This window comes from Chiloscyllium plagiosum, unplaced genomic scaffold (genome assembly GCF_037043375.1).
Source record: "Chiloscyllium plagiosum isolate Xiang-an unplaced genomic scaffold, Cpla_swu_hap1 HiC_scaffold_46, whole genome shotgun sequence".
Lineage (NCBI taxonomy): Eukaryota > Metazoa > Chordata > Chondrichthyes > Orectolobiformes > Hemiscylliidae > Chiloscyllium > Chiloscyllium plagiosum.
The window spans coordinates 5,741,449-5,756,152 of NW_028270184.1; the positions used below are offsets into that span (position 1 = coordinate 5,741,449).

The window sequence follows — 14,704 nt, forward strand, 5'->3', positions numbered from 1 at the left end:
CCACGCAGGAAGAAAAATAAAGACTGCCATATTTCCTGATATTTAGTCATTCAACTCCCTTCAAAACCTCAGAGATTAGAGGAACTCCATATTCTCACTGTTCATGCTGCGTCGGTGAGGTATGGCAAGGCTGCACTGTTTAAAATAGGGTAATGTGAAAATCTAAGCCTCATATACTGAAACAAGGTTCTAAAAACCAGCTGATTTCATTTGGAAACCACTTTGCTTCCTCTTCCCAGTCTCCCCAGAGACCCATGCTGAAGGAATGCATGCCTATGTGTCCAAGGTATCCTGTGTGAGACTAAATTGCAACCTCCTGTCACCACCACTTCTGTTCCACTTCCCCATAACTGTGCTCTCTCACCTACAAAGACGTCCAGTCCAGCCTCGGGCTTAAAATTCTTACCCGTGTTTTCAAATCCCTTCAGGACCTCCAATCCTCCCAATCTTTGGAACCCCATTCCTGTCCCTGTAATGTTCCTGATCTCTGCTAACTCAGCTAACCCCTGAAATCCACCTTGTCTCGGTAACACTCTTAAACCCCTACACTCTTATCATCTCCATAACTCTATGTTTGGTAATGCTTTTGTGAAGGCCACTGGGATTTTTAAAAATTTTAACTCTATATGTAAATGTGAATAGCTATTGCAAGAGATACATGGCAGAATGGGGTAAATGGAATGCAACACCAGATGGCGCTGCTGAGCCCAGTACCAATGACAATGAAGGACAGTATTGTGAAGGGTGTCATGTTTTTGTAATCTGGGATTGTTTTTTTCAAGAGATTAATGGTATTTCTTGCATTTGAGCATACTTGTGTATGTCCACCGTGGTCCAGTAGTTACAACTTTTGTTTCTGAGTTAAGGGTTTATCACTTTGAGCCTGATTTGAACCTAAAATGCAGGCTAACACTCCCAGTAAAGTGCCATACTTGCAGCAGAACATGCCTTTAATGTGAATCTGAGGCATTTGCCTGCCTTCTCAGAGGTATAAAAGATTCCACAGACATGATATATTAAAGAGTAATGAATGTCACCCCAGTAGTTTGAGCAGGACCTTTCCCCTGACTAAGATCACAAACATCAGGTAATGTACCCATTCAAAGTTTGCAGCTTGTGGGAACTTCCTGTCTCAAAGGTTAACTCCTGTGATTCCAACATTTCAACAGCGACAACACTATAATAAGAATTCTCTGGCTCTAGTTGGCTCTGGGATGACCCAAGGTTATGAAATATGCTGGAGAAATGGAAGCTATTTGGGTATTTACAAACTGGAATAAAATATCACAGTGGAAAGTACTGTATTGTTCTCTAGCTGGAAGCTTTACTCTGTATTTAACCCCATGCTGTCCCTGTCAGTGGGAGTGTTTGATGGGGGACAGTGTAGAGGGAGCTTTATTCTGTATCTAACCCCATGCGGTCCCTGTCCTGGGAGTGTTTGATGGGGGACAGTGTAGAGGGAGCTTTATTCTGTATCTAACCCCATGCGGTCCCTGTCCTGAGAGTGTTTGATGGGGGACAATGTAGAGGGAGCTTTACTCTGTATCTAACCCCATGATGTCCCTGTCCTGGGAGTGTTTGATGGGAACAGTGTAGAGGGGGCTTTACTCTGTATCTAACCCCGTGCTGTCCCTGTCCTGGGAGTGTTTGATGGGGACAGTGTAGAGGGAGCTTTACTCTGTATCTAACCCTGTGATGTCCCTGTCCTGGGAGTGTTTGATGGGGACAGTGTAGAGGGAGCTTTACTCTGAATCTAACCCCATGCGGTCCCTGTCCTGAGAGTGTTTGATGGAGGACAGTGTAGAGGGAGCTTTACTCTGTATCTAACCCCGTGCTGTCCCTGTCCTGGGGAGTGTTTGATGGGGGACAGTGTAGAGGGAGCTTTATTCTGTATCAAACCCCGCGCAGTCCCTGTCCTGAGAGTGTTTGATGGAGGACAGTGTAGAGGGAGCTTTACTCTGTATCTAACCCCGTGCTGTCCCTGTCCTGGGGAGTGTTTGATGGGGGACAGTGTAGAGGGAGCTTTATTCTGTATCAAACCCCGTGCTGTCCCTGTCCTGGGAATGTTTGATGGAGACTGTGTTGAGGGAGCTTTACTTTGTATGTAACGCTGTGCTGTCCCTGTCCTGGGAATGTTGATGGAGACTGTGTTGATGGAGAAAGTGAGGACTGCAGATGCTGGAGATCAGAGCTGAAAATGTGTTGCTGGAAAAGCGCAGCAGGTCAGGCAGCATCAAAGTAGCAGGAGAATCGACATTTCGGGCATGAGCCCTTCTTCAGGAATGAGGAAAGTGTGCCAAGCAGGCTAAGATAAAAGGTAGGGAGGAGGGATTTGGGGGAGGGATGTTAGAAATGCGATAGGTAGAAGGAGGTTAAGGTGAGGGTGATAAGGTGAGGGTGATAGGCTGGAGTGGGGGTGGGGGCGGAGAGGTCAGGAAGAAGATTGCAGGTTAGGAAGGTGGTGCTGAGTTCGAGGGTTGGGACTGAGACGAGGTGGGGGGAGGGGAAATGAGGAAACTGGAGAAATCTGAGTTCATCACTTGTGGTTGGAGGGTTCCTAGGCGGAAGATGAGGCGCTCTTCCTCCATCCGTCGTGTTGCTATGGTCTGGCGATGGAGGAGTCCAAAGACCTGCATATCCTTGGTGGAGTGGGAGGGGGAGTTGAAGTGTTGAGCCACGGGGTGGTTAGTTTGGTTGGTCTGGGTGTCCTAGAGGTGTTCTCTGAAACATTCCGCAAGTAGGCGGCCCAATATAGAGGAGGCCACATCGGGTGCAGCGGATGCAGTAAATGATGTGTGTAGAGGTGCAGGTGAATTTGTGGCGGATATGGAAGGATCCCTTGGGGCCTTGGAGTGAAATAAGGGGGGAGTTATGGGCACAAGTTTTGCATTTCTTGCGGTTGCAGGGGAAGGTGCCGGGAGTGGAGGTTGGGTTGGTGGGGGGTGTGGACCTGACGAGGGAGTCACGGAGGGAGTGGTCTTTTTGGAACGCTGATAGGGGACGGGAGGGAAATATATCCCTGGTGGTGGGATCCGTTTGGAGGTGGCGGAAATGATGACGGATGATACGATGTATATGGAGGTTGGTGGGGTGGTAGGTGAGGACCAGTGGGGTTCTGTCCTGGTGGCGATTGGAGGGGTGGGGCTCAAAGGCGGAGGAGCGGGAAGTGGAGGACATGTGGTGGAGAGCATCGTTGACACCTTCTGGGGGAAAATTGCGGTCTTTGAAGAAAGAGGCCATCTGGGTTGTTCAGTATTGGACTGGTCCTCCTGGGAGCAGATGCGGTGGAGATGAAGGAATTGGGAATATGGGATGGCGTTTTTACAGGGGGCAGGATGGGAGGAGGTGTAGTCTAGGTAGCTGTGGGAGTCGGTCGGTTTATAGTAAATGTCCGTGTTGATTCGGTCGCCCAAGATAGAAATGGAGAGGTCTAGGAAGAGGAGGGAGGAGTCTGAGACGGTCCAGGTAAATTTGAGGTCGGGGTGGAAGGTGTTAGTAAAGTGGATGAACTGTTCAACCTTCTCATGGGAGCACGAGGCAGCGCCAATACAGTCATCGATGTAGTGGAGGAAAAGGTGGGGGGTAGTGCCAGTGTAGCTGCGGAAGATGGACTGTTCCACATATCCGAAGAGGCAGGCATAGCTGGGGCCCATGCGGGTGCCCATGGCTACTCCTTTGGTTTGGAGGAAGTGGAAGGATTGGAAAGAGAAGTTGTTCAGAGTGAGGACCAGTTCAGTCAGTTGAAGGAAGGTGTCAGTGGAAGGGTACTGGTTGGTATGGCAGGAAAGAAAGAAGCGGAGGGCTTTGAGTCCTTCGTGATGGGGGATGGAGGTGTACAGGGACTGGATGTCCATGGTGAAGATAAGGCGTTGGGGGCCGAGCAAGCGAAAATCATGGAGGAGGTGGAGGGCGTGGGTTGTGTCCCGAACGTAGGTGGGGAGTTCTTGGACTAAGGAGGACAGGACCGTGTCTGGTGTAGACTTGATGGTCGAAATGGCCTGCTTCCACACTGCAGGGATCGTATGATTTTAGGTAAAAACAAGGACTGCAGATGCTGGAAACCAGAGTCTAGATTAGAGTGGTGCTGGAAAAGCACAGCAGGTCAGGCAGCACCGGAGGAGCATGAAAATCAACGTTTCGGGCAAAAGCCCTTCATCAGGAATAGAGAATTCTATGATTCTATATGATCCAAGCTGTTTGTTGGAGATTAGTGAGGACTGCAGATGCTGGAAAGTCAGACTCAATAAATTGTGGAGCTGGAAACAGCCACAGCAAGTCACGCAGCATCAGAGGAGCAGGGGAGTTAATGGGATGAAAGGTCCCAACCTAAAATATTGACCACACACCCCCTTCCCCAGCTCCTGTGATGCTGCTTGATCTGCCGTGCTTTTTCCAGCTCCACAGTTTATTGACTCTGGTCTGTATGTGGATTGTGCCCCTGAATGATGGTACCAGGACCACCCTCTGACAGACAGACCCCCTTCCACCTCTGACTAGACTGAGGACTAGCCCCCGCTCACTTTCAGACATGGCCATTTGGTCGAATGCATGCACAGTGCGTCTGAGGTGTAGGCACCTGGCATATGTTGCAGATGGTAACTGATGTCTTGGTGATGTGCCTTTCACCAAGATGTTCCCCCCTTGCCATTGACTGATTCCTACTGATAAGCAGAACAAGTAGCCCTGTCTGTTTGTATGAAGGAGCATGTTAATATGGCATGACTCCCAGCCTTTGGATCTAACAGAAGTGCCAATGTGCTAACTGACAAGACAGGGCAGGGCTAGTGTTAGCATGCAGGTAGTGAGTGCTACCTGCAGCTTTGAGGTGCAGCTTGCTTAGGGTCACACTGCAACCTTTCAGTGGTTGCTCTTAAGCCTTTCCATGCAAGTCTTTGCTTCCTAAATTTGATTTATTATTGTCGCATGGACCTAAGTCCAGTGAAAAGTTTTGTTTTGTATGCAGTACAGGCAGATCACACCATTCAAAGATCACAGGGTGACAGAACAGAGCGAGGAATACACAGTTACAGCTGCAGAGAACGTGCACGAAGAACGAGATCAGCATTAGATTTGAAGTTTCCTGGAAATGAAATATTCTGGAAGTGGATGAAAGATTGTCGGGAAAAGGTAGGCAGAGATGAAGTTAAAATCAGATCAGCTGGGATCTATTGAATGACAGAGAAAGCGCAAACCACCTACTATGGACCCTTGTTTGTATGGATCAGAGAGATGTCCATAACGGCTGGCAAATGCCAGACACCAATGTCCATGGGTGAGGGGCTGGTGCTGTGAGTCGTGCCCTGAGATGCTATTTGGTCGTGCACAATGTGGGGGTCCTCTTCCCTGTTGTCACCAGGTACCTGCTCCAGTTCCCACGTCGACATCTCTAGCTTGCTTGGTGAACTGATTTGGGGGGGAAGGTGGCAATTCTGATCAGTTTCTGGCTTGTCCAGCAGTTTGTATTTCCAAATCTGCCGCAGGGGGTGACGAGAAAGTGCAATGTGAACAAGAAAGGTGAAGAGAGACAGAGTGGACAAGAGGAAAGGAGAGAGGTAGAAAGGATGAGGGAGGGTTAGGAAAGAGAAAATGATGGAGATAGGTGGACAGAGACAGTGAAAGAGAAGGGCACACAGAAACTGACAGGGAAGAGAGAGAGAGGCACCACTGCAGAGGTTGAGATAGATTGGAAGGTAAAAGATTTTGCTCAGACCATCGAGTTGGGGTGTCATGTTGAGATCCTACAGGACATTAGTGATGCCTCTTCTGAAGTACTGTGTGTTGGTCTCCATGTTATAGGAAGAATCTTATTAAATTGAAGAGGGTTCAGAAAAGATTTACCAGGATGTTGCCAGGAATGGAGGGTTTGAGCTATAAAAGCAGGATGGATAGGCTGGGATTTTTATCACTAGATCATCGGAGGTTGTGGGGTGACCTGATGGAAGTTTATAAAATCATGAGGGGCATGGTTAAGGTGATTCCCTACAGATTCCCTACAGTGTGGAAGCAGGCCATTTGCCCACCAAGTCCACCCCGAATCTGTGAAGAGCATCCAGCCAGACCCATCCCCCACTACCCTATAACCCTAAATTTCCCATGGCTAACACACCCTAACCTGTACATCCCTGTACACTATGGAGTAACTTAGCATGGCCGATCCACCCTAACCTGTACATCCTTGTACACTATGGGGTAATTTAGCATGGCCAATCCACCCTAACCTGCACATCCCTGTACACTATGGGGTAATTTAGCATGGCCAATCCACTCTAACCTGCACATCCTTGTACACTATGGGGTAATTTAGCATGGCCAATCCACTCTAATCTGCACATCCCTGTACACTATGGGGTAATTTAGCATGGCCAATCCACTCTAACCTACACATCCCTGTACACTATGGGTAATTCAGCATGGTCAATCCACCCTAACCTGCACACCTTTGGACTGTGGGAGGAAACTCCACACATATACAGGGAGAATGTGCAATATGACAGTCACCCGAGGTTGGAATCAAACTTGGGTTCCTGGAACTATGAGGCAGCAATGCCTCAAGGTGGGGGAGTTCAGTACTAGGGAGCATAATTTTAAGGTGAGAGGAGACAGTTTTATAAAGGCATGAGAGGCTTTTTTTTGCATAGGATGTGGTTCGTGTGTGGAATTCTACCCTACTGTTGTTAGAATACTGAATGGACTCACAAACTCTGAACATTCACCTGTACCTGTGTTTTTGTTTATGCTGCTGTTTCCCTATTATTTACTATCTATGCTACTTAACTCTGTGATCTGCCTGTATTGCTCGCAAGACAAAGCTTTTCACTATGCCTCGGTACATGTGACAATAAATTCAATTCAATTTAATGAGCTGCCAGAGGAATTGTTGGGTGTGGGCACAGTTACAATACTTAAATGACATTTGGATAAGTACATGAATAGGAAAGGTTTGGAGGGATATGGGCCAAATGCAGATAAGTGCAGCATGGTGGCTCAGTGGTTAGCACTGCTGCCTCACAATGCCAGGGACCCGGGTTCAATTCCCGGCTTGGGTAAATGCCTGTGTGGAGTTTGCACGTTCTCCCTATGTCTGCGTGGGTTTCCTCCGGGTGCTCCGGTTTCCTCCCACAGACCAAAGACGTGCAGGTTAGGTCAACTGGCCGTGCTAAATTGCCCGTAGTGTTAGGTACATTAGTCAGAGGGGAATAGGTCTGGGTGGGTTACTCTTCGGAGGGTCGGTGTGGACTTGTTGGGCCAAAGGGCATGTTTCCACACTGTAGGGAATCTAAGTGGGACTAGTTTAGTTTGGAAACATGGACTAGCTGGACCAAAGGGTCTGTTTCTGTGCTGCATGACTGTATGACTCTGAACAAATAAACAAAGAGGAAGGGACACAGTTGTAGATAGGAACAGTGAGAGAGGCAGGATAAGAGGAGGGAGGGGGGGGGGGGGACAGATGAGAATGACATATTGTTGGAGACAAAGCTAGATAGGGGACGATAGAAAGGGAGAGGGGACGAGCCAAAGCCAGACCGTTGGAGAAAGAAACAATGAGACGGACAAGTGAGACACAGCGACTGAGAGAGAAAGACAGATGGTGGGAAGAAACAGATGGAAGAGAGAGACAGACAGATGAGAAAGACAGAGTAAAAGAGAAATTGAGAAGCAGGGAGGGAAACAGTCAGTAGGAGGGAGAGGAAGAGGCTGAGAGGGAGTGACAGAGGGTCAGATAGGAAACGAGTGCATTCAAATAAAGAGTTAACGCTGGAAATTCTCAGCAGGTGCAGCAGCATCTGTGGAAGAAGTTTCAAGTCGGTGACCTCTCCTCGGTGAAGAGAGAGAGAGTGTGTGTGTGTATCTGAGAGGAAAGTCAGACCCGAGATCACAATGTTGAGAACGTGGACGCAGTAGCTTTAATTGAGGCGAAGTGTCACATGGCCTGTGTATGGGCCCTGGAGCAGAAGCAGGCAGTGTGTATGAGAGAGAGAGAGAGAACATACACACAGACAGAACAGCATCTGGTAACATCTGAAACCGGGCTGCATGAAACAGTAAGGTAAGGAAGAGGACTAACATGTCCCTCTGAGGAGAGGGAGAGGGAGAGGGAGAGGGAGAGGAGGAGGAAGAGGAAGACGAAGACGAAGACGAGACGACACGACGGGGAATGAAATGTAACCATGTGTTGGAAATGTATCGCTTTTAATCTGGGTCATTTTGTTTCTGGCTATGTTGTGTTGTCTGTGCGCGTTCAATGTGTCACTGCCTGACTTATCAGGACCCTCCACCTCCCCAGAATATAACTCCTCTGTCTTCGGCAACCACCAAATATTTGCTTTTGATACAAAGTCAGTTATTTGAGGTTGGGATTTTCCTTGGGTGGATCGAAGGTTTTTAAATGCGGTACCGTACAGAGGGATTTAATTCTTTTGTCACCTGGGAATTTGAGTGTGTGTGTATTTTAATCAATAATTGTGTAACGCGATCTGCCTTTTTATATATATTTTGTGAAGGGTTTCACAATATGAAACTGACATGACATCTGAGGGATGTCAGTTTCTGGGGTTTTACTGCGAGATTTCCGCTCGCTTCATGAAACAGAATTTGCCTTCGAAACCCAGAGGGTAAAATCCAGTCCAACCATCTTCTGTTGGTGCATTGTCCCTCTCGCTCCAATCTCTCTGTCCACCCTTGTCTAATTACCGCGGAATCGGTGGCGATTTGATGGTGTTTGTTTTCCTCCACTTCCACACCCCCCACCCCCCCAACCTCCTCACTCGCCCCGAAGCTAAAACGATACTGCAGCTCTTAAAGGCGCCGACTGCAGCCAAAGTGCAGCTGGGATTAATATTTCTTTGCCGACGAAAAATTGCAAAGTTTACAGCTGTCCTGATCTCTCAAAGTGCCAACCAGAAGCAGTCAGTCCGACTTTTTAATAACAAATGTTATGAGGATGATTTGAATCTGTTTAGGAAAGAATGTTTAAGATCCCCTGTTTGTGAGTCTCACACAGGGGTTTTGTCTATAGCTGTGCAGAGTTATTACAGTGCAGAAGGGGGCTGTTTGGCATCCTGTGGGCTATTCTCTATGTATTGTCACATAGCTTGTGTTTGTGATTGGATAAGGTGCGCTCTCTCCCCCTCTCTCATTCTCTGTAATTACGACAATTTTGTATGTTCAAGTGCTGCTCCCACTGTGGTCATGTTCCAAGCTGACCATCCCAGCTGGTACTACTGAGGGACCACTGCACTGTGAGGGAGCACCGCACTGTCAGAGGCTCAGTGCTGAGGGAGCGCCACACTGTCGGAGGGTGAGCGCTGCACCGTTGGAGGGTGAACACTGAGGGAGCACCGTATTGTTGGGAGAGTCAGCGCTGAGGGAGCGCCACACTGTCAGAGGGTCACTGTGCAGTGTCGGAGGGTCAGCGCTGAGGGAGCGCCGCATTGACGGAGGGCGAGTGCCACACCGTCAGAGGGTGAGTGTTGAGGGAGGGCACACCATCGCAGAGTCAGCGCTGAGGGAGTGCCGCACCATCGAAGAGTCAGTGCTGAGGGAGAGCCACACAGTCGGACAGTCAAAGCTGAGGGAGTGCCACACTGTCGGAGAGTCACTGTGCACTGTTGGAGGGTCAGCTCTGAGGGAGCACCACACTGTTGGAGGGTCAGTGTTGAGGGACTGCCGCACAATCAGATGGTCAGTGCTGAGGGCATGCCATGGCAGTGCCACATTGTCGGAGGATCAATGCTGAGGAAGCGCAACACTACTGGAGGGTCAGTACTGAGGGAGCGCCGCATTGTTGAAGGGTCACTGTGTACTGTTGGAGGGTCAGCGCTGAGGGACCACCGTGGGAGCACCGCACTGTTGGAGGGTCACTGTGCACTGTCAGCAGGTCAGTGCTGAGTGATCGCTGTGGAAGTGCCACACTGTCAGAGGGTCAGCGCTGAAGGAGCGTCACACTGTCGGAGGGTCACTATGCACTGTCGGAGGGTCAGCACTGAAGGAGCACCACACTGTTGGAAGGTCAGCGCTGAGAGACTGATGGATAGTCGAAGGGTCAGTGCTAGGAGAATGCAGCACTGTTGGATGGTCAGTGCTGAGGGAGTGCCGCACTGTGGGAGGGTCAGCGCTGAGGGAGTGCCGCACTGTCGGAGGGTCAGCGCTGAGGGAGTGCCGCACTGTCGGAGGGTCAGCGCTGAGGGAGTGCCGCACTATCAAAGATGCGCTGTTTGGGATGAGATATTAAACTGAGATCCCTATCTGTCCTCCCATGTCAAAGAAGCCAGTATTTTGAGGTGAGTTGAAGGGGCTAGAGTGGTTGTTCTTGCCAGAGTCCTGGGTCTGATATTTATGCTTCAGCCAGCATCACTGGATGATCTGTGTCTTTATCACCTTGCTGTTTGTGGGAGCTTGCTATGTACAAAATGACTGCTGAGTTTCCAACATGATGATGGTAGCAACATTTCAAAAAGTGGTTCTTGGCAGCAAAGTGCTCTGGGATGTTATGAAGTTGCTTTACACAATAATGTTGAGATAAGTCATTTCACAGAGGGACAGCTCAGAAACTCTAGTTAAGTGGGGCTTCAAGAGGACCTGCTTTTTCCCTACAAGCACTCCACGTAAGGAAAAGAAACAAATTAAAACAGTGATGTGTTAAGTACATTGAAAACGAAAGAATTTTTTTCTATTTGTTCTCCCCTTACAATGGCCTGACCTTGTACAGCAAAAGACATTGCAAAATGTAGGGAGTTGGCTCTTGAAAAGTGCAATCATCTTTTTCTATTTACATACCAGGCTGTCTTTAGACAAATGCAGGACAATCTGAAATGTCAGTATAGTCAGACAAGTTGTCCACGCTTTTGTGAGATTCTGGCACCTCTCCATGGCTTCAGCTGGGGATGCAGGCGGGTGAGCAGGATGCTCTTCAGCCGTATTTGCAGGCCCTCCAAGACTGACGTGAAGCCCAATGTTGGGCTGCCTGGTCACTGGTACAATACTCTTGATGAATTCTTCTCCCATCAGTTGGCATGGCGACACGACAAGCTGATGTGGCTCTGGCCTATCCATAGTTACCAAATTGCTGATATCACAGGGATCCTTCTGTGGCATTTCCTATTCTGCCAGCAGGAATGGCCCTGAACTTCACTACCATCGGAGTTTGGGGTTTTCCAATTCTTGACATGTCACCATCTTTGTTCTCCACAACAAGGCTATCAGAACGAGACATGAACTCACCAGCCCCTGTCATGGTACGTCAAAGCCCTTTGTGGTTACTGCTTATCTCATCCAAAGTTTGGCCTTGTGACCAATCTGTGCTGGTTGAGAGTCAGCCTGAAGTTTGGGCAGTCTTTTGGCTGCTCCTAATGTGATACACTTCACTCAGCTCATTCCACCTTGTTTCCTAGTTCCCAACCTGCAGCATGTCTTGCTCAGCCTCTTCCATTTGTGCCTCTTGATCTACCTTGGCTCTCATTTCAGAAACATCTTCATTGTTCCTACCTCCAGTAACAAATACTTTGATGGCCCTCACCTTCTGCCTATCTCCATAACCTCCTCTGATCCCTACATCCCTCCCTATCTTTGTAACCTCCTCCACCCCCTCCCTATCTCTGTCACTTCCTCCTGCCCCGACACCTGTCCAGCCCCTACACCCCTTCAGCCTCCGCAACTCACCCTACTCTGTAATGTCATCTGGCCTCTGCATTTTCTGAGTTCTGTGTGCTCCTTAGCTTCCAAACTTTTGCTCATTCCTGATTCCCATCACTCTCCCATCTGCCCCCACCCAAGCAAACCACTGTGTCTGTCAAACCCTGCTGCATAGAGCCTTGGGGGCAGTTTACTGTGGTGAAGATGCATGATCAGAATGCATGTTGTTGCGATATTTGCCAATTTCCTTAAATCGGTGTCCTCTGCATTGGTCAGCATTTATTTATTTCCTTTTATCATTTCCTCCTTATTAATTTTGAACACTTTCTTCTGGTGGATGTGTTTGTCACTGGTTGGGCCAGCAATTATTGCCCATCCCTAATTGCCCTTGGGAAGGTGAGCCGCCTCCTTGAACTGTTGCAGTCCATTTGGTGTAGGTAATCCATGCAGTTAAGGAGGGAATTCCTGGATTTTGACCCAGCAGCAGCACTGAAGCAACAGCAATATATTTCCATGTCAGGATGATTCGGAGATACCGGTGTTGGACTGGGGTGTACAAAGTTAAAAATCACACAACACCAGGTTATCGTCCAACAGGTTTAATTGGGAGCACACTAGTTTCGGAGCGACGCTCCTTCATCAGGAATCATCTGATGAAGGAGCGTCGCTCCGAAAGCTAGTGTGATTCCAATTAAACCTGTTGGACTATAACCTGGTGTTGTGATTTTTAACCATGTCAGGATGGTGTGGCAAGGAACTCTGCAGGAGGTGGTGTTCCCATGTATCTGTTGCCTTTGTTCTTCTAGATGGAAGTGCTTTTGGGTTTGGAAAGTGCTGTCTGAGTAGCCTTGACAAGTTGCTGGAGTGCATTTGTAGATGGCACCCACTGCTGCTGGTGGAGAGGGAAGACTTTTGTGCATGTGGTGCCAATTAAGCGGTCAACATTAGTCTGGATGGTGTTGAGCTTCTCAAGCATTGGTGGGGCTGCACGATTTCAGGCAAGTGAGGAGTATTCCATCACACACCTGACTTGAGCCCAACTTCACCCGACGAAGGGGCTGTGCTCCAAAAGCTTGTGATTTCAAATGAACGTTTAGGACGATAGCCTGGTGTCGTGTGACTTCTGACCTTGTAAGTGGTGGATGACTCTGAGGAGTAGGGAGGTGAGTTATTCACTGTAGGATTCTTAGCTTCTGGCCTTCTTTGTAGCCACAGCATTTATATGGCTAGTCTGGTTGTACTAAATCTGCTCTGAAATAAGAACTATTCTGGATTCGCTCCTCTCTCTATGTAATTGTTTATAGGTTGATATCTGAGCAGATTAATAATTTATTATCCAGCTGAATGCTTGAGCAGTTTAATTTTGGAAAGAACGTATGCAGAAATAAAAATGAATGCTTCCGATTAACTCCTCAAGCACATAATTCCAAAAAGCACTCCGTCTCCTTCCCCCTCCTTTATTATGATTATAATTCGCGGAGGGACTTGACCATCCCATAATCCTCTGCACAATGTGGTCCCCAGGCTAATCTATGAGAACACAGCCAGTGATATGACTTTGTCACTAGGAGGAGGGAGGGAGGGGGCAGAGGACAAGCATCTGTCCTTGAGATCTCTCAGCACCGTTTCCTGTCTGACGTTGTGTGTGAATCGAACAAATGGACAGGTTGACATAGAGAGGGAGGGATAGAGAGGGGGGTGGGGGGGGGGGGGGGGGGTAGGGAGAGAGAAATGGGAGAGGAGCAGTCAGGAAACAAGACTGCAATCTTCTTTCATCCTCTGGTTGGCTGGACACTGAACATCTTGTACAATAGGAAAGATAAACAGACTAGGGAGCTATTTCTATGGCTCTTCTTAACTCCCATCAGTTTGTCCCTTATTCACTCCCCTGTCAGATAGTTCTTTCACTCAATTGTGCAGTCAGTCTCTCCCTCTCTTTGTGCCTCTCACTCTTGCCCTGTCTGCCTTCCATTCTTGCTCTAACTGCTCTACTGTCTCCATCTCCCTCATTGTTTCTCAAACCCCCTCGTGCTCTGTTCCCCGCTCTGTCTCCCCATTTTCTCACTCTGCCGTCTCTCTTTATCTCTCTCTTTCTCCATGTGCTCCCACCTTTCCCCCTTTGTGATCCCCCCCTCATCTTTCTGTCTGCCTCTCTATGCTTCTCTTTTTCTCTGCATCTCTCTCTCTCTCTGCCCTGTCTGTCTCACATTGTTTCCTGCTCTTTATATCCCTCACTCTCTCTTACTGCATCTCGCGCTCTGTCTGTCTCTTGCTCTCCATATCTCTTTTTCCGCATATGTCTTTCCATGCTTCTCCCTTTGTATTTCACTCTTTCTCATCTCTCTTTCTCATTTTCATCTGTCTCTCTCTGTCTCCCCCCTCTTTCTCCCAACTCTCCCTCTCTCTCTCTCTCTCACCAGTGTCTCTATTTCTGTCTCTCTCACCAGTATCTCTATCTCTCCCCATCTCTCTCTCTCCCCATCTCTTTCTTTCTCTCTCTCCCCATCTCACACTCTATCTCTCCCTTCTCACTCTCTATCTCCCACGTCTCACTCTCTATCTCCCCCATCTCACTCTATCTCCGCTGTCTCACTCTCTCTATCTCCCTGTCTCACTCTCTCTATCTCCCTGTCTCACTCTCTCTATCTCCCTGTCTCACTCTCTCTCTCTCTCTCGCCCCGTGTCTCTCTCTCTCTCTCTCTCTCTCCCGCCCCATCTCACTCACTCTCTCTCTCTCTCTCTCTCTCTCGCCCCGTCTCACTCTCTCTCTCGCCCCGTCTCACTCTCTCTCTCTCTCGCCCCATCTCACTCTCTCTCATCTCTCTTTCTCTCTCGCCCCTTCTCACTCTCTCTCTCTCTCTCTCGCCCCGTCTCTCTCTCTCTCTCGCCCCATCTCTCTCTCTCTCTCTCTCTCTCTCTCGCCCCGTCTCTCTCTCTCTCTCTCTCTCTCGCCCCGTCTCTCTCTCTCTCTCTCTCGCCCCATCTCACTCTCTCTCTCTCTCGCCCCGTCTCACTCTCTCTCTCGCCCCGTCTCACTCTCTCTCTCGCCCCGTCTCACTCTCTCTCTCGCCCC

The 14,704-nt window shown here is 48.8% G+C and overlaps 1 protein-coding gene and 1 pseudogene across 1 annotated transcript in view; one reads left to right on the forward strand and one right to left on the reverse strand.

Moving 5' to 3' along the window:
- Positions 1 to 7,758: 7,758 nt before the first annotated feature.
- sipa1 (signal-induced proliferation-associated 1) overlaps positions 7,759 to 14,704 on the forward strand; it is a 103,783-nt gene continuing 96,837 nt past the window's right edge. Inside the window, exon 1 of the mRNA XM_043682663.2 lies at positions 7,759 to 8,047. The gene's annotated coding sequence lies outside the window, so the exon portion shown is untranslated. The remainder of the gene's footprint in view (positions 8,048 to 14,704) is intronic.
- LOC148136199 (uncharacterized) overlaps positions 9,267 to 14,704 on the reverse strand; it is a 104,510-nt pseudogene continuing 99,072 nt past the window's right edge.